Consider the following 20,383-nt stretch of genomic DNA (forward strand, 5'->3'; position numbering starts at 1 on the left):
CCCCACAATGTCCATAACCCCACCCCCGAACCCCCTTCCTCCCAGCAACCCTCAGTTTGTTCTGTGAGATTAAGAGTCTCTTATGATTTGTCTCCCTCCCGATTCCATCTTGTTTCATATATTCTTTTCCTGCCCCTTAACCCTCCACATTGCATCTCTACTTCCTCATATCAGGGAGATCATATGATAGTTGTCTTTCTCTGATTGACTTATTTTGCTAAGCATAATACCCTCTAGTTCCATCCACGTCATCGCAAATGGCAAGATTTCATTTCTTTTGATGCATAGTATTCCATTGCATGTATATACCACCTCTTCTTTTTCCATTCATCTATTGATGGACATCTAGGTTCTTTCCATAGTTTGGCTATTGTAGACATTGCTTCTATAAACATTCGGGTGCATGTGCCCCTTTGGATCACTACGTTTGTATCTTTAGGGTAAATACACAGTAGTGCAATTGCTGGGTCATAGGGTAGGAGAGCCCCACTTTTTGACTGATGCAACCACAGAGAATTTATGGCTGTTTTAATCCACCACAGCAGGAAAATGGGATTGTAACAGAAGCAGGTACTTGTTCTTAAGTCTTTTGTCTGGACATGACAATTGTCACTTTTACTCACATTTTGTAAAGCAAAGCAACTCATATGGTCTTGCCAAACTCAAAGAGGATAGAGAAATGATTCCTATCCTTTATTGGGAAAGTAGAAAGCTGAAAGTATTTGGGAAATGGAAATAAGCATACTAATAGAAGTTTTCCAATAGTTGAACATAAAGCCTTCTATCGTTAGGAATTGAGAAGTTTCTTGGATTGGTTTTCGATAGTGTGATGCTCAAGTAGAAGAATTAACCAATCAGATTCAAGGATCTTACATTATATATGGGCTGTTTGTAAGACTTTTATGGTTCTATTTTGTATATGCCCAAGCCTTCCCCAATGTTTAATTATTGTGCAGCTCTGCATTCACTATAATGATCTTTGCTGTTTGTCATCAATATCTTTTTTTTTGAGTGTAGCATCAACATACCAGATTTCAGATACTGTTCTTAAAGTCCTCTCATAATGTTTATTACTTATTGATAAGATGAGTCATTGATGTGTCTTTTTATTTCCTTATTTAAAAAACAGTAATCCAATGGTATGGTTGTTAAGATGATTAAGCAAACTTCATACACATAATTGGAATCTCATATGTCCCAAGTTTAAATTTAATAGTATAATATTTGACATGAACTTTGAATAGATAGCAATAATTTGGAATCCCTGTGGAAGTCATACCGTTTCAGGCAGAGATGGTCTTTGTTTCCGGAAAGGCTGGTGAGAGATTAAGGCATGTAAATAAGTCATAGAGTATTCTTCACTGTTTTCTTTCTAAATATTTTATTTATTCATTTAAGGAGAGAGAGAGCCCGAGCAGGGGGATCCTCGAGCAGGGGCAGGGAGGGTGCTGGTAGCTGGGGTGGGGAGGAGATGGGGGTGACAACGGTGGGGCTTGATCTCACAACCTTGAGATCACGACCTGAGCTGAAACCAAGAGTTGGCTGCTTACCCGACTGAGCCACCCAGCTGCCCCTTCATCGTTTGCTTGATGAAATTAAATAAACCACATCAGGTAAATAGCTATATACAACTGATATATATAAAACTTAAAAAAATTATTTTTATAAGTATGAGTTTAGATTGAGTACATTAGCATTATAATCTGTTGAGAAGTCAGTCAGCTGGCAGAGTGAGGCAAGGAACTCCCTGCAGGTATGACTTTTGTAGTGGGCAAGAGTATGGGCTCTGGAGCCCCGTGGGTCTGGCTTAGGAACTGGCAGTGTGAGGACAAGCACACAGGTGGTCACATTTCTAAGCCTTCCTTGTAGCCCAGCGGAGGCCATGTGACTGAGTTCTGGCTACTAGAATGGGAGCACCGGGAGCAGGGCTTGTCGTCTTTCAGGCATGGACCAGATGTGCACCCTTCCATCTGTGATCCCCACTCCCCTTCCCCCTCTGCCAGCTGCATGGAGAAGGCAGGGGTGGGGTGTGGTGGGGTGTGTGGGAGGGGAGACAGGGGAGTGCCACGGTTGGGGGATGGGCCGGGACTGAGATGATAGAAGCTGCCTGGGTCCTTCTGAAGTTGACTTCCTGCACCGGACACTTACCCTCCCACTTCTGCCACCGCCGCATCAGGCAGCATGAGCAACATGAGCAACAGTGCTGTATTTTGGCAAACCACTGAGATTTGGGGGTTTGTTATGATAGCTAGTATTACTCTATTACATATGTAGTTTTAGGTGAAGTACATAGTCCTTAATCAACTTCACTTTCCTCACCTATAAATTGGGGCAACTAAAACCCACTTTATGGGATTGTTGTCAGAATTTAAAAAGGTGAAGTTTAGGGTGCCTGAGTGGCTCAGTCAGTTAAGCATCTGCCTTTGACTTAGGTCATGATCCCAGGATCCGGAGATTGAGTTCTGCAGTGGGGGGGGGGGGTCCCCTGCTCAGCGGGGAGTCTGCTTCTCCCTGCTTGTGCTGTCACTTGCGACAACATGGATGGAACTAGGGCGTATCATGCTTAGCGGAATAAGTCAAGCAGAGAAAGACAACTATCATATGATCTCCCTGATATGAGGAAGTGGTGATGCAACATGGGGGCTTAAGTGGGTAGGAGAAGAATCAATGAAACAAGATGTGATTGGGAGGGAGACAAACCATAAGTGACTTTTAATCTTACAAAACAAACTGAGGGTTGCTGGGGGGAGGGGGGTTGGAAGAAGTGGGGGTGGGGTTATGGACATTGGGGAGGGTATGTGCTTTGGTGAGTGCTGTGAAGTGTGTAAACCTGGCGATTCACAGACCTGTACCCCTGGGGATAAAAATACATGTTTATAAAAAAATAAAAAATTTAAAACATAAAAAAAAAAAATAGAAGAATGCCCTACTTGATTTATTTCTTTGGTGATGAGAAGAAGTCATATGGAACCAGCGAGATGAGGAATATGAAATCACGAGCTCCTAATTCACCATATTACTGGACATCAGCATTTGTTTGGTACGTCATAAGAATTGATACCAGTGTCTACAAGGCACTGTCAAGATGCTGCACATAAATTAACTCCTTCATCTTCACAGGATCCATATGAAGTAGGCACTACTATTATCCCCATTTCACAGATGAGGATATTGAGGCACAGACTGGTCAAGTATTACCTTGCCTAAGATCACCCTGCCTAGCAAATGGCAGAGCCAAAGTTTGAATCAGGCATCACGGCTCCAGAGTCCACGTTCTTGACAACCGTACCACACACTCTCATAGACATCAGCAGCATAGGTTGTCCATAAATATTTGTTCAATAAATGAATGATGCCACTTGACATGTTTTCAGAAGCCTATATCACCCATGGGGGAATAGGAACCTTATGGAGAGTGATCAGATCCCTGATCCTTTTAACTATTAAAATATGCTGAAAGGTGGTGGAAGGAGGTGTCAGAGAGCCACGCTAGATCCGTCAGAGGCTAGCTCAGCATTCAAGTTGAGTTCACTGGATGGGCACAGCCTCTGCGGGTACGGCGCTTGCTTTCTGGTTATAGATATTTGGATGGCACTCTGATTGCAGGCTAGCGTAACGAGACAGAAACAGGTCAATTAGTGTAAATGTCCACTTTCGGCCCTTGGAGAAGCTTGTGACCTGGGCTACGTGTGCTCTGCAAGGAGGTGTCAATGGACATTGTGCCTTCCACAGCCCTGTTCTGTGGTTGTGAGGAAAAAAGAAATGTCACTGGAAAATGAAAGCACAATTTACACTTAATATTCCCCGAATCACGCTTCGAAGCTTATCTGCTTTTCCAGCAATTTTGTGATAGATATCGTTGCTTATTTTGTGTTACAAGCTACCCACAATCGGTGGTTTTTTTTTTTTAATAAGAGATCATAAGGTGAGTGACAGTATAGTCGCCACTATCTGTCTCCAGAGGTGCTTGCACACATATATCTATATATAGATCTATATGAGCAGAGGAAATAGACCAAGTTGACCTATGATTCCTTTCTTCCTAAAATTTCCCTGTGTCTGTGTCATAGCTCTGATCTTAAATCTTATTTGGCAAGTCACAGAAAGAACTAGTTTATCAAAGAGATAAAAAATGGCCTATTTTTTGCCTTCTGAATTTCAATGAAAGAAGAGTATTTGTCTTCACTATTGATCTATTCCATTGAGTAGTTCTTGTGATGATTACCACTTTTCTATATTTATAGAGAATCAGCACTTCATAAATGTCAAAAGGCACTTTGCTTTACATAAGTGTCAGTGTTCTAACATTTCACAAAGTTAGCAATTATCATGAGAACCACGTGTGGAAAGGGGAAAATAAATAATTACTAAGGGAAGTAATTTTTTTTCTTAGTAGAATTGGAAAAGGAGGAAAAGTCCTTTATCAGCTGTCTTATTTTGATCGCCTGTCCTTGACCATGGAGTCACTGGGGTATAGGGACTTTCCTCCCTTTTTCACTTGTTCTGTGCATCAAAGGTCCTCTCTCATGGGGCTTGAATATCAAGTGGGCTATAAAAATCTCCTGCAATGTGAGTGGCCTGTACTGGGACAGAGAATATTACATTCGATCATAGGAATCAGAAAGGGCAACCTTTTGGGGTCCTATGTAATTATCGTATTAAGGTTTATAAAGAAACTTCTATATACTTTCATGACACTATAAGTGAAGGTTTCAGACAATTTTTAAAATTGAGGGTGGAGGGCTTCTAAGTAATGCTTAAGAGCTGTCCTGACCATTTACCCTTCACTGAATTGACCAGCTCTTTCATGTCCAGTAGGCATAATCTGTGCTGGGAGGTTCGGTTTTGTTTTGCTTTCCTTTTTTTTTGGTCCTCGGTAAGGCTACTTTGAAAAGTTGTCATAGCAACACTGGCCACTGGTCACAGATAATATAACAGGGTGAGGAGGTGGCCTCCTCTGGACTCCAGGCTTTGTTAGTTCCCGCTGTTGTGTGCTGGAATGACTTGTTCAGAGACAACATTTTATTGCAGCAAAAATGTTTGATACCAGAGACCCCTAGAAAAGCCATAGTTTGTTCTCAAAATGGATAAGCCACCCAAACCACCCCCTCCCCCACTGCCCTCTGTTCCGCACCACCTCTACTGTTGTAACGAGACCTATGTCTATTCTCTTGGTACAGGGATTGCCCTTCTCCACTAAGTCATTCCCACCACGTGCTTATCAGATGATGCGATATTGGGGCAGAGAGTGTTTTCTCAGTAGCTTTAGATGAGACAGGCAGCTTTCCAGCATTAGGTGGAAACCCTGTACAGTATTTCGTTGTTGCCGTTCAGTCTGCCAGCAAAGTTTGAGATGTCCTGGGTATTTTTCAGTGGAATGATGTCACCTACACATGGTTGTTATACATGTTATGGCTCTTGCTTTTAATGACTGTGCTAAATGATTTTACTCTCATAGTTCAGAGGGACAGTTTGCAAAGCTCTGTGTATTTCAGGAAACTGAAAGGAATGATGAATTCCATCTGTCTTCCTGGCACAGATTTTTGCTTCAGGTTTTCTGGGTTAAGGGTCCTGGGCTGTCATATTTATGTTGATTAACTTTTCATGTCTTTCAATGGGGGAAAAACTTTCTGCTTTCACATTTTGATGAAATGTTTGATTTCTGGGATTTTGAGAAAACTTCGGGATTTCTTCCGGAGTCGCATCTCTTCTAGCCCAGCTTCCTGAGGTCTTACCTGCCTCTGTCTCTTCTGTTCTGTTTTGCCAGCTTCTCACTTTGACCCTATAGGAGCATGCTAGATACCTTGTAAATTTTGATCATGTTGAGTTTTAGGAGAGTCAGAGAGAAAGCACAATGTGAATGAACACTATTTTACTAGCACATCTTTATGCCGAAGTCTCTCAAAGGGTTATGGCCTTATGTCAAGAAGTGGAATGGAGTTGAGCCTCTCCTGCTGATAACTGGCCATTCCCTGCTTGAAATCAAGCACAGATGTGTTGATTGCAGGCAGAGTATGTGAACTGACACAATTTTACAGGCTGAGCTGATAATTGAGAATATTCATATATTGCAAAGATGTCTCCAACTGCCATGGGAAGCTAGCAAAAAGAGAAGACAGTAATTCTTGCTCTGGGATAAGCCATTTAGATGTCTGGGCATTTCCATCAGATGTATTGCCATGATTATTTTGAATACTTTTATGTAGATTGACCAAAGAATGTATTTTGCCTTTCATCCCAATGACTCTGGTGATATGTGGTCCCTGATTTTGATCAGCTGAGGTAGTGCCGTGTGAGAGAGCAATGCAATCATAAATGAGGAGGCAGCGAAGATAAACTACTCTGTGCTGCCCACTCACCTCCATCCTTTAAACACAGATTGACTCTGGGACACGAAAGGACTACCGAGTAGTTAACCTGCATGAGCAGCAGTAGAGCCACAGCAGATGAACTGCCCTTTGATGAAAGCATCTCCTGCCTCCTTAATTATGTCCCCAAGGATCTGTTTGTCGTAACAACCATAATGACCACATAGCAGTGGCCACATGGGAAAGAAGGGAGAAGGATGGGAAACTGGCGGACTGAATTATGCAGGGACCGTGGTTCTCAGAATTCCCATAGACGGTGGAGAGGAAATCAGAGCGTGGTAGGGAATAAATCACAAAGCATCTTGACGCTGTTTCAGATTTCACTTTCCTCTAAACCTGCAATGCCCTCACATAACCCAAGAATTGAACTTCTGTAATTGAAAAGATTCTGGGATAAAATGTTCCCGCTTCCACTTTCCTGATGGGGTGGTGGGGGGAATGTCACATGGAAAGACTTCCTGCATTCATCTGTGGTACTGACTTGTAGCTCTAAATGGCAAAATTTAAAGATATCAAATGCCGGGGTGCCTGGGTGGCTCAGTGGGTAAAAGCCTCTGCCTTCGGCTCAAGTCATGATCCAAGGGTCCTGGCATCGAGCCCCACATCAGGCTCTCCGCTCTGTGGGGAGCTGCTTTCTCCTCTTTCTCTCTCTCTCTCTCTCTGCCTGTCTCTCTGCCTACTTGTGATCTCTGTCTGTCAAATAAATAAATAAAATCTTTAAAAAAAAAAAGGATATCAAATGCCATTATGTCCCCTGTTATAGGGAACCATAATGGTAGTGTGAACGATGGGGTCCCATTTACTATTGAAACGATGTTGTAGAAATCGACATTGGAGAGGGTATGGGCTATGGTGAGGGCTGTGAATTGTGTAAAACTGATGATTCAGAGACCTGCATCACTGAAACAAATAATACATTCTATGTTTATATAAAAAAAGATGTTGTAGAAAAACTAAATGCCATGAATGTATGAAATACAGTGTCATGCATGTATTTCTCATGAAATACAATGTCATTGGGCATTCAGCTGATGCTCAATAATGCTTTGAATCAAAGACAATGTGGACTCTGCTGCCTTATCCTATAATTTAGGGCAATGTCCTTCGTATATTTCAGTTCAATTCAGCAACCATTTACTACCAATTATTTGCAAGGCACTGTGTCAGGGGCTGTAGAGAATAATAAGATACAACTGTTGTTGTGTTATTGTTGGTGGTGGAGGTGACTGACCTCACCAGACAAATGTCATATCTATAAAACATGTAGTATTAGCCTTACAGGAGAGCTACCAAAAAGGTATCCCCAAAGACCATGATGTGGATGTATGAAAATTACTTCTCAAGTATGGGTTATAGGGGCAACCAAGTGGTGGGCGCTGGGAGCACTCCTTCAGTCAGGCACGATGAAGGTGATGCAAGATTGCATATTTGTAGCACTTTTTAAAGGGTGCTGTGTGCTTAGTTGGGTGAACACATATTTTCAGCCCAACTGACCTGTGTTCATATCCCCCTTCCACGCACGGCTAGCATTGTGAGGACTATAAATCTCTGTGGTTCTTAAGTCTTAGCTCCACAAATAGAAATGATGTTCCCATTAATACTAATTTTCAGGGTTGTTGGAAGGATGAAAAGAGATAACACATAGAATATATTTAATACAGCATCTGGCACGTGGAATTAGCGCCCTTCTCCGTCTTTTCTGCTTTTATTGCAGAGTGAGCTTACACAAGTCGGCTTATTAGTCTGCTGTTATTGCCTTGCTTGAACTGTTTATTTTCAGCTGCCCTAAAGAAACTTAAGAAAACGAGGAACCTGCGACTAATGAGACAAGCAATTCCCAAGATGGAGGGGACCCAATACAGGGAAGAGTGTATTGTCTGTGTTTACAAGACCTAGTGTTGATATTCGGGGAGTTATTTCAAGCCTCTTTCACACACATGATCTAAAATTCACCTCATTCACTGTTGAGTTCTATTTGAAAAGTAGCCCGCTTCTGATTATGAATTTGTTTGACTGATGAATATTTTATTCACAATAAGGCACGGGCCTATTTTCATTTCCATCCATATTTGGATTTTTTTTTTTTCTTTTTTGCTAGAATTGAATGACAGTATACCTCTGACTGAAGGTGGAGGTGGATTACATTTTTTTTTTTTTCCCCGTGGAGTCTGAGGCTCTGCCAGGTGTTAAATGCGTTCTAGTACATAGTTTTTCCTTCTGGCCTATCTTGGAAGTTTCTAGGTTCTCTTTCTTTCTGAAGGTTTCCTTGAAACATTGATTTCTCTTCACATCCCTATTCTCCTTTTCTCCCTTCTAAGATTCTTACTGAAGACAACCAGATTGTAAGCTCCCTGTAGAAAGTCTATCTGTCTTAAATCTCTTTGCTTAAGAAATACTTACATGCCCACAGCCCAGAAGAGTATATGGTAAATCAAATTCTCTATTTACAACACTTAGGTTCTTTATTCTAGTGACCAAAGCATTGCCTTCATGGAACATTGTTTCTAATTCTCTCTGATGGGTCAGAAAAAAAACACAAAACACTGTGCCTGCAGAGTCACAACAAATGGATATTTTTTTCATTTTATACAGGACGCATATTAATTTGTGGTTCTTGAAAATACACTGTCAGCATGGCAGATTTTCCATGATTCACTACATTGCTTGTTCCAAAAATGTATCCTCCATACTGTTCAGGCCTAATAGCTGTAACTCATGTTTAAATGAAATCACAAACAAGGGTGAACTTATGTCAATTCACCTAATTTTTATTTACTTATTTATTTATTTTTCTGGAGTGAGAGAGAGAAAAAAAAAAACACAGGGCGGGGGACAGAGGGAGAGAGAGAGAGGTGGTGGGGGGAGAGAATCTCAAGCAGGCTCCATGCTCAGCATGGAGCACAGCAAGGGTTCAGTGGCACAACCCTGAAACCATAGCCTGAGCTGAAATCAACTGAGTCAGAAGCTCAACTGACTGAGCCACCCAGATGCCCCAATTCACTTCATTTTTAAGTCATTCTCTCTCTTAAGAGGCATACAATAAATTGATGTTCTTCCCTTTGTTATGGAACTGATTTTTTAAAAAAAGATTTTGTTTATTTATGTATTTAGAGAGAGTGAGAGCCAGTGGGAGGAGGGGCCAAGGGAGAGGGAGAGAGAGAAATCTCAAGCAGACTCTTTGGGGAGCCAGATGTGGAGCTCGATTCTAGGACCCCAAGATCAAGACCTGAACCGAAATCAAGACTGAACCCCCAGGCGCCCTTGCATCACCAGATACTTATTGGGCTTTCATTATATTCCGGACACTGGGCTAGTTGCTGGAAATACATAGTGAGCAGGAGATCTAGGAACGAGAGTTCATGATTAAAAAGCAAACATTTTCCAGGCCTCTTGCAGTTCATGTTCAGTCAAGGTGTTTGAAGTTAGAAGTTCTAACTTCTTCTTAGTTAGAAGAGCACAGATAAGGACTTCTGCTGGTTAAATAAATTCCTGTGGGGGCACCTGGGTGGCTCAGTCCTTAGGCGTCTGCCTTCGGCTCAGGTCATGATCCCAGGGCCCTGGGATGGAGCCCCGCATCATATTCCCTACTTGGAGGGAAGCCTACTTCTCCCTCTCTCCCTCCCCTTGCTTGTGTTCCCTCTCTCACTGTCTGTCAAATAAACAAATAAAATAAAATGAAATAAAACAAACAAAAATCCCAGTGCATAGTCTACTAGACTATTGATGATAAGGAGAAAACTTTGTTTCCTGAAATTCCAGCACAGAATAGCGAAATTATTTTAAATCCTTTCAATGTAGAACAACTGTAATCATTTAAATGCCCTTTTGTTCACACAGACCTTCCTATTTTGTTAGAAATACTGACTGTCAGTTACTCCTCAGCACCTGGAGAGGTGCGTTAGGATCCATGCTAGTCTGCAGAGTCTCCGTGTTGAGAAGTTGGTGGTAATAGTTTGCTAACAGGCATTCTTAATAAATGATAAAAATAACCTTTTAGGTACTTAAATCATTTTGCTGCCAAGGGCATATAATCAGGCCCATTGCCAAATGCTAATTAATGATACAAGTGGAGGATTTTATTTAAATTTGTTATACTAATATATTGAAATATAAATAGAAACTGCCAATTGAGAGAAACTTGTCAAAGGGTAGAACATGTAAGGTGAAGGAACAAATACAAAACTTTAAAATAACAGACCTGTCGTGTCACAGAAGTTCACTTGAAGATCATTTATTTGTAAAAAGCTTTGTATAATTTAGAGTACTCAAACTACTGAAAAATGTATAAAATAATGAGGATTATTTTAGGTTCCCACTTACTAAATACGATGAATTCAACTCAGTTGGGAGGGAGGGTATGGCTAGATGTATAGTCTGAAAGCCGTCTCTTTTGGGGAACATATTTGCTTCTCTTAATATTTACATTTCTGGTTGGTGTTAATCCTGAGTTTATTTCCAGCCCCAGTAGCTGCTAATGTCATTTTAAAGTTCTTTGGAATTTGCAAAGACAGTTCATAGTAGGGATATGGCATCACCTATGGCCAATGGTTAGCAACATTTCTTACAGGCTCAGCAGAACGATGACATATTGCTCGATCCGGATATGTCAGTCTATCTTCCACTGGGAAGCCCCATGGTTTGGCTTTTTACTGTTCTTGCCCCTGACATGCCCTGATGGCTTCACTAAAGGCAGAAGGTCCACCGAAGCTGAGAGGGCGGTGGGGGCGACCCACTGTTTTATGTGAGCAAAACTGGGATGTGAGCAAAACTGAGAAGTTGTTTTTTTCTCTTTTTTTCTTGCGTCAGTTGAAAGATTGGATCTACGATCTCTAGACTGTTGTCTGGCAACTAACCACTTAAATTAATGAAATGAGTAATACTGGCTAAAGAAACAAGCACTTGGTGTCAGGGAACTGTTTATAATCATCGATCTGATGGGATCCTCCTCCTTGGGAGGCATGGACATAGTGAGTAGGGACCTGTCGACGTTCCCACATTGAACAACAGTGTGGGATTTCACCCGCTTTGTTCTGGTGGCTTCAGGATTTCCCAGCTCAGTGCTTTTGTTTTTGCTAGTTTCCCTTCCTAGCACAAGCGTCCTCCAGTTCATTCCTCGCTCCACATTCATCCATTCTATCCCGCTCCAATTTCTCTTTCATTGGGAAAACCTTGGAGCGCTCCATCTACAGTCGATGCCTCATTCAGCTGAAAGAAGGCATTGAATAAATTTAGAACGCACTGCTTGAATGATACTGCCTAGAATGATGAGACATTTGTCATCAACTAACTTGTTTTATAATTGCTTGGATACCTCTCCCTTCAAACAAGATCTGACACTCAGGGCAGGCCAGGATAACACCTTTGCATTTCCCACATCTCTGCCCAGTGCCTCGCTTAGGAAAGACACACAGTAAATATTTGTTGACAAACTAATGAATGAACACAGAGGACTGAACTCAAACGACCAGTGTCATCAACAAGCTGGTGACGACCGTGTGTCATTCTCACCGTGAAGCTATGCTACCCGCTTCCTCCACTCTTTACTGTGGCTCTAATGCCAGGAAGGGGCCTGGTGCATCTCATTAAGGGAAACATTAACTTTTTAACACGCATCCAAATGGTATAAACATCTGGGTGTGCTCAAGATAGACACATTCAATCTGCATTACCAACCGACTACAGAATGCCTGACAAGGCTTTTCAGTGTTTCTTTTTGCTTACAGAAGATCTCAGTCAACATTTGGATTCTTGTAAGCGTGGGGTGATGTAACTCCCTTGGCAGCACAAGGAGATCATATTTTTAGTTGCTCTTCTCAAGACCTGATATCGTCTACCTTGAACCCTGAGGACAAAATAGAACTCTTGCCTTTATGGAGGAAGAAAGGGAGGCTCACAGAGTGTAAAGGAGTTGCTCAAGGTCACTTGGCTTGTTCTCGGCAGAGCAAACTCGCAGTTTCTGTATCCTTCCTACTACCCATCTGAATACAATATAAATCAGACAGCTGTGCTTTTTGAGCATCAGCTAGAGACCAAACCCTTCATTCTGGACTCTTTTAGACGCTTTCTCTAAATTGGCTTGAGCCATTTTTATCTTCAGGTATTAAGTCTTGAACGTCTCTGTCAAGTAGGCTAATTCATAGGTGAAGAAGCTGTACCATATATAGGTTAAGATGGTTTGTTTGAGGCCAGTGATAACTAAGCCCATGCAGAAACCAGAGTTACCACCATTTGAGCTTATAATTTGACATTTAATTCTGGCAGAGGAAAAAAAAAACATTTATTTCTCTCTGCTGTTGGTAGACCAGCCCCCCTTGGGACCGATAACGGGCATTTATAATGAAAATTGTTACTCTATCTACTCACCCATCTGTGGAGGCGAAGCAAGGCAGGTGATAGGAAGACCCGGAGCTCCTGCTCCCGGCCCTGATCTGCCCCGGCAGGGCACTGAGCTTCCCTGCACAGACCTCTCCAGGTGCGTGGGGTGTTCCCGAGTGGTCAGGTGTGTACTGACAACCGAATTTTCAGCTTTAGAATTAAGCAGCATGGCTGACTATTTTCCTTGCTTTCTGGGGCGATCCTCTGACTCTCAGCCCTCAAAACCTCCCAACGGGGTCTCTTCGTTGCCACTTGTAATGGTGGCAGCTGTGAGGCCACGAATGCTGATGCCGAAAGCTGTCTTTTGCTTCTTCTTATGATACCCATCTTTATGTTTCTGAGGGTCAATGAATTCTACACAGAAATGGAGAATGGTTCTCTTCATTGTTTTGCCTCTCTTGGGCCCTTAAACATCACAACCTGGGGATAGGGTCACAAAAGTCTCTTTAGAAAACAGCTTTTTCAGGGTGCCTGGGTGGCTTTAGTCAGTTAAGTGTCTGCCTTCGGCTCAGATCACGATCCCAAAGCCCCGGGATGGAATTTGGCATCAGGCTCTTTGCTCAGCAGGGAGCCTACTTCTCTGCCCTTGACTCCGCTAGTGTTGTCTCTCTCTCTCTCAAATAAATAAATAAAATCTTTTTATTTTTTTAAAAAGATTTTATTTATTTAAAAAGATTTTATTTATTTATTTGCAGAGAGATAGAGAGAGAGCACAAGCAGGCAGAGCAGCAGGCAGAGAGAGAGAGGGAGAAGCAGGCTCTCCACTGAGCGGGGAGCCCAATGCAGGGCTTGATCTCAGGACCCTGAGATCATGACCTGAGCTGAAGGCAGCTACTTAACTGACTCAGCCACCCGAAATAAATAAAATCTTGGAAAAAACCCCGCTCCTTCAGACTCTGTCCTCCCTGACTTGAGTACAATATGAAGACAAGTGGCTTGATGGGGACAGGTTCTTTATTCTTTATCATCTTCCCTGTATTCTTCATTTCTCCCTCTTCTTTCCCCAGACCCCTCCCAAAGTCTCCTACAACAAAAAATCATTCCTTGCTGTCCTTCAGCAAAACACCAAAAGAGTCTTTCGTACTAAGGCATGCAAATAACTGTTGGAAAAGGGTGACAGACCCTGTTCCTCAGATGAGCGGGCACCACACAAATGTGAAACCCCTCGCTCCTGCTGTTTTCAGAGTCGCACTCTGTGTCTTACCTCTTGACACACACGATCATATTTAATTCTCCCAACAATTTGGAAGGTGACACGATCATCCCAAATTTACAGAGAGGTAACTAAAACTCACAGAGATTAAGTGAAGGTGCAGGAACTTGCCCATGTCAGTTACACGTAAAATATCTGGGATTCCAACCCAGGTCTGGCTGGCGCCTCAGCTGAGGCTCTTCTCCTGGGCATACTTGCTTTGGTGTTATGGAGTGGTGCAGCAGACTTTAGGATGCGTGACATTTGCTTGGCATGCTTGTTAAAATAGCGAGTCACTGGACTCCATCCGAGGTCCCGGGGACTGTCATTACCGCAGGTGATTCAAACCCCGAAGCTCTGTTGTGAAGGATGTCTGTGGGGGCGTGAGCAGAGCAGCATCCGTTAAAGTAAATGGAGTGGGATCTTTATACCCTCGTTTTTGCTTGAGCGCATCCATCTGGGGCAAAGGTCACACCAATTGTTAACATCCATGTTCCGGGGTGCATGTGGATGAACACAGCATTTCCTGAGGTCCCCAGCTCATCTGCTTCAGAATAGGGCATTTATTTAAAGATTGTGGATACCCCAGAACTCTCACAGATTCGCAGATCTGTGTGCTTTGAAGCCCAGGAACCTGCATTTTTACCATGCTCCGAGCTGGATATGATGCACAGTCAACACTAGACATAAAAACAAACAAACAAACCAACCCAGAAACAGATTCAGTAAATAGCTCTTTCTATGCAGCTTCCAAAATTAGTCTGTGTTTCTGTGTTTCAGGGGTAAATAAATGGAAAAAGTATTACCAAAGGCATCTCCAGTTTTGATTTCAATTATATTTGTCATCCGGGCTGTGCCTACCTGGTCAAATCAATACAGCAGAGAGGGGAGGCATGAGAACATTATGAGAAATAGACGAAATCAGAGCATATCAGATTAATCCTTTTTTTCCCCCCTGGGTCCATGAAGTGTACATTTCCTAGTTGCTTTTCCCCATAGGCTTTCAAAGAAGATGCTGGGCCCAAAGTCCTATGAGAATGCGGTTGATTGAAACTGCAAGAATATTGGAGCATAAGGGCTAGAATTAATTAGCATCCTTAAAACAGCAGCACTAGGCCCTTGAATTTTTGGAACATATGAATGGTAACTGTTGATTTCTCAACCCAAAGCAGAACATCTGTTCTTTTGCAGAGAGTCTAGCAAAGATTGCAAGGCAGAGTCAGGTGGGGGTAGTGTTGTCAGGATACGCCATTCATATCAGAGCTGTCCATTTGGATTTATTATTAGACGGCACTCAGCATAATTGCTTTCTCAAGAATTTTTAGATGTCTGACACATACACTGTACATCTTGTGGGGTTTTATTGGGCCTTAATCCTCTGTAAAGTTATTCTAATCACAAATGCCCACGCAAAGTATCCATAAAGTGTAACAATCTGTATTCAGAATTAATTTTTCATTAAACACAATTCATTAATTCCCATCAAGTCATACTCTTTGTCCTCTTGCCTGCCTGGATCTTTGGGGGATATGAGCGAGTTGGGGAAAAAAGAAAAGGTGCAGATGAAGGAAGGGAAAGGAGACAGATGACCTTCTTGTTTCTGAAGAAGTAAATGACTCTGCCCCAGAACAAGAGAACAGGAAGGGAGCATCAAAGCCAATTTAACACCTAAAAATAAGCAGAATTATTAAAAATATTAAGCACAGAGACATCCAGTGCGTAATCCTACAAAAAGTGTCATCATGATTTTTTCATTCATGTATTTCCGTTTTAACTCAAGGAGTCAGAGAGACCTCGGGCACCGTCCCAGTGTTACCACACACTCATTCCGCGATCGTGGGGCAAGGTGTTTAAATTTTGTATGTAAGGGGAGTTTACGTAAAATAAAAATAAGAGTTCCTTCCTTTCGGTGCTCCCGTGAGGATGAAAATAAAGAAAATAGGAGCAAGGGCCTAGCAAAGTGCCTGATGTAGAGGGCGTTTGAAAATGCTGGTTACTTTTCTTCCTTCTCCTGTTTTCTAAAGTGCTGTGCAGCTGATAGTTTTTATGTTCAGACTTGATAGAATTGGATTATTTAGTTGCCGCTTCACTAAATTAATTGGAAAGTGAACAGCTGACTACATTAATTTTCTGTCTGGTGCTCTACAAACAAATACAGGTTCTTGTTGTTAGCTGAAGTGGGTGGAGATCCGTTCCGTGAGGACCGAGGAGCAAGGTGATGCTTGAAAAACAGACTCATTTTCATTTTTATTCAATAGGTTATGTTTTGTATCCCATGGGAATAGAAATGAAAAATCAAAATATTGTGGCATTCTCTTTCGTTGCACATTCTGCCACATTTTGGGATACTTGAGGCATCCTTCAGAGTCTGCGTGGGGGAGAGGGCTTAGCAATGGGAGGTGTGACCTGGGGGCAGGTGCCCATACGGGCTTAGCTTCTGCTCCTTGTTTTGGGATGCCTCTGCTCCCTTTCAACTGCTGAGATTTTGATAGGCTTTGAAAACATTAAAAATGCCTCTCCATTAGTATTTTCAAATTTTGCAAACTATAGAATTTATTATAAGGTATATAAGGGGGCCTATTGAGTGGAAAATGAAAGGAGAGATCAACAGCCAGATTTAGATCGTTTGAGTCATTACAAACTTGGTTTTTTCCGGTTTATACCTTAATGGCTTGATTTCTAGTTACCTCAAGTTGGCTCGATGGTGAGTGATTAACGCTGTGTGTGTATAGCTAGCACCTCTGGCTTTTCTAACAGGCTTCCAAATTATGCCATTTGTTAACTAAATTAATTCAGCCTGGTGATTTTATTTCTCCAGCCTCCTCCACTGGTGAGTGCTGTCTCTGTGATAGGGAATGCTTGTAAGATTTTAGATTTCACCTGGCAACTGTTAGCTGCAATTTCTCTTATCCACTTTGTCATTATCACCTTGACACTAGGAATCGGAATTCCTATATAGCAGGAAGAGAGATTAGATTTAAAAATAAAAGTTAAATAACATTTTATATTTTCGGCTTTCACAGAAGATTCCCAAAACACTTTTCAAGGATTCCTCATGCCTTAATCTCAGGTAAGAGAGAGCTACATTTTTATAAGATAAAATAATACTGTACGTTAGCTGTAGACTTTGAACAGTAACTTTCTGTTTTCTTTCCCTTCTATAAGGATGAAATAGAGACAGTGGTGCTTCCAGAGTAAGTGACAGAAATGAAATGAGCACTAAGATTAGGAATCGACACTCTGGTCTGCCACAGGAAATAGACCAACGAGTTATGAAATGATCAAGTCTGGGTTTTTCTGTATTGGTACCTATCATCGATGTGACTGTCTATCTATCAATCATTTATCAGAGAGCCAAGATTTTGGTAAAGTCCATGCTGGTTGCTAGGGAAGCTCTGATGGATACTGCAGTAATATTAGACTTAGAAGATGTTGAAAAACAATCTAAATATTAAAAAGAAATAGAGGGTGGCTGTATTGGTTCAGATAACTTGGCAGGAAAAACAAATCCATTCCCATGGTTCCTTTTTCCTGTGCTCCCTTGCACAAGGTACAGTGTTCTCTTGGCAGGTTGGTTTTTTGAGTCGATGCTAGAAGGAAGACACACAGGTGTCACAAGTGTATTTTTTTTTTTTCCGGAGCCTCAAAAGGAAATCTCAGGTAGTTTTCGTTAGGAAATGGTATTCATTGCTGAACTGCAAATTAGATTGCAACTGCTTTGGGCATTCTTAGTAAATTATATAGCTAAAACCTGGAGCTATACTAAACCCTTTGAATTTAATTTGACTGCTGGCAGCCATCAATGGTTAAAAGATTTCAGAAAACCTGAATGCTAATGCTTGAATGTGCTGGTAGGGGATGTTATAGGAAAGATAGGTGGCTCAGGGTGCCAAATAAAACACTGGCCTTTTACAGACTATTCAAAAACTAATACAATAAAAATGAATATACTGCATAATATCACCAGTAGCGCTAATGTAATCAAGGCCCACACAGCCTTACGAGGCACAAGTTCATTTTCCACCTTCTGAGTTATTACTAGTACAATTTACCTCTCTCTACGCTGCAGTCTTTATTCTGGGAAGACTTGTCTCTCCCTGTATTGCTGGCCTGTGTCCTTTTGCATGCTAATGCAATATTCTGCTCTAACCTGACCGCAACAGATTAGCAAGTATCTCGGACTCCCTTTGTTGCCTAATGCGATGTCAGTCGAGCAGGGAACCTGACGTTTGTCTTAAACAGTCCTAAGCATTTTTCATATGAAATTCAATTAAACTATTTCCTAGTCTAAGTGTCTGTTCAGTTTCTCACCTTTCAGCAAAATGAAGTTTTCCTTCCTGTGAAAATACTTAAAAGCAAGCAATTGGAGGCAGGAGGGAGAAGGAAGAGTCGGGGGGGGGGGGGTGGAGAGCGAACCATGCTGTTTGGCGCAGTCAGCTAATTGTTTCAGCCTTTGTTTTTCTGTTCCCCTTGAAGATGAGCTGTATTTTAATTACTGCATAAAAGATTTGTCTTGATTAGATGGCTAGGAGGTGTCAGTGCTTCTGAAAGCGATGAAAATGCATAGAGAAGGGGAAGGAGGCAGGAAAAGTGGATTCATTTTGGAAACTTCCTAGGCTTCCGTGGTCCTTCCTCTGCCCTAACCACCACGCACCTCATTTCCGTGCGGCTTCATTTCGGGCACAAACAGAGCTGTGGGATATTTGATGACACGGAGGTCTGAAACACGATCCTCTAGGCTCGGAATGAGGAATGTGTGGATGAGAGTTTTGCCCGGAAAGACATTAGGCAAAACCTCTCTGTGTTAATGCCGTGAGAGGTAACCGCCACACAGCATCCAGGACTTGCTGCTTTGTTTCCTGAGATTGGAAAGAGAGCACAGCTGGCCAGCCAAGGTTTAGACACTGGGTAGGCGATGTGGGTATCAAGATAAATAAGGCTAAAACCTGTACTGGCAGGGCTCATAATCAGTGGGGAGGTGGGGGAGACAAATAAATGGGTGCCTTGCTGCATGGAAATTCTCTTAGAGCATTCAGAGGTGCTCCAGGAGGACAGAAGATGCAACGCCCAAGGTCGCCAGTGGGGCATGGGTTGGGTAAGCCTTCTTGGAGAAGGTCATACTTGTGCGGGCTTGTGGGACAAGTGATGAGGGGAAGGGACGGCCTGTGAGGTGCTCACAAATTTAGTAACAAGTTGGTTACTGGTAACATCAGTGAGGTCAGTTGAGGCAACTTGTGAGGGAAACAGGTTGTCCACCTTGGAAGAGAGAAAGGGCAGCAAAGGAACTCTTAAAGGTTTTGTTTGTTTGTTTGTTTGTTTGTTTTGAGATGTTTACCTGTAGAGCAAAGGAGCAAGATAGATACCTAATTAGAATGTTTTCAGTGTAGGCTTGCATGTACAGCCAAGAAAATCGTTGATACCTGGATATTTCTGGCCCTGAAGTATTGCTATTAAAGAAAAACCAGACTCCATTAACTGTATATTTTTCAGGTAGCTAACGCAATTAATGACCTCAGAAGACCTAATTTTGCTCAATTCCTAATTTTTCGTTTGCTCTGTAACACAGCCTTGTAAGGGGAATATTCCTCACAGGGAATCTATGAAATTGTCTTCTCTTTACTCTGGACATTTTTTGACTTTTTAAAATTAGCACAGATCTAGAACTTACTTTAGTTGAATACATTGGTTTAAAATAAGTGTCTAAGATATAAATGAGTCCAGCTTCACATAATAGCTAAAGAAGCAGTAGACATTTAACCTATGGTGAGATTTAATTGCATAAAGAGTGCTTTTTTTTAAACATGCAAAACACTTTGATTCATTTATTTTTTTAAATGATAATTTCCAACTTCTTTATAAAAGTCAGTATGAGACCCACAAATACCGTATTTTCTCCTTGTTTTCTTTTTATTATTAAACTGCATAACATTTTCAGTGCTCTCAATGAAAGGGATTTTCAAATTTGGGTTGTGTTAGAGGAATAAACATAGCTGTCCATTCTCCACCAAGTTACTTTTGCACGGTGAGGGAGGAACACAGGAACTTGGGGACTTAAGTGTCTTTGTGTGTAAGAATCAGTCCTTGGCTGGACACTGAGTTCAGGTTGATTCTGGGCTAAATATACATGTACACTTTGGAGTTTAAGCTTTCAGCATTCAGGACCACTGCCAAGTGGAAATGAGGAAAAAGAGTAAGGAAAGTGTTAAAAATAAAAAAAGAATGTTGCCAACTCTGGAAAAATTTGCATCATAAAATGGCATATTTTTATCGCGGCAGGAATAATTTCCCTATCATTGCCGCTGGAGTTTGTTTTACTAAAAGTAAGTGATTATTCAATGCCTGATGAATATGCGATCCATACATGGTCATTCATATTTATTTATTTATTTATTTTCAATCCTACTTCTTCAACTTTTTGGTTTTAAAAACTGGCAGGGACATTTTGAGG

The 20,383-nt window shown here is 41.7% G+C and overlaps 1 long non-coding RNA gene across 1 annotated transcript in view; it reads left to right on the plus strand.

Annotated features, from left to right (window-relative positions):
* The window catches only part of LOC309862914, a 38,128-nt gene extending 21,122 nt beyond the window's left edge, over positions 1-17,006 (plus strand). The window contains exon 3 of the long non-coding RNA XR_014310791.1: positions 16,959-17,006. This is a non-coding gene — a long non-coding RNA (uncharacterized lncRNA). The remainder of the gene's footprint in view (positions 1-16,958) is intronic.
* The last annotated feature ends 3,377 nt before the right edge of the window (positions 17,007-20,383 follow it).

This window comes from Mustela nivalis, assembly GCF_964662115.1.
Source record: "Mustela nivalis genome assembly, chromosome: 4".
In the NCBI taxonomy this organism is placed as follows: Eukaryota; Metazoa; Chordata; class Mammalia; order Carnivora; family Mustelidae; genus Mustela; species Mustela nivalis.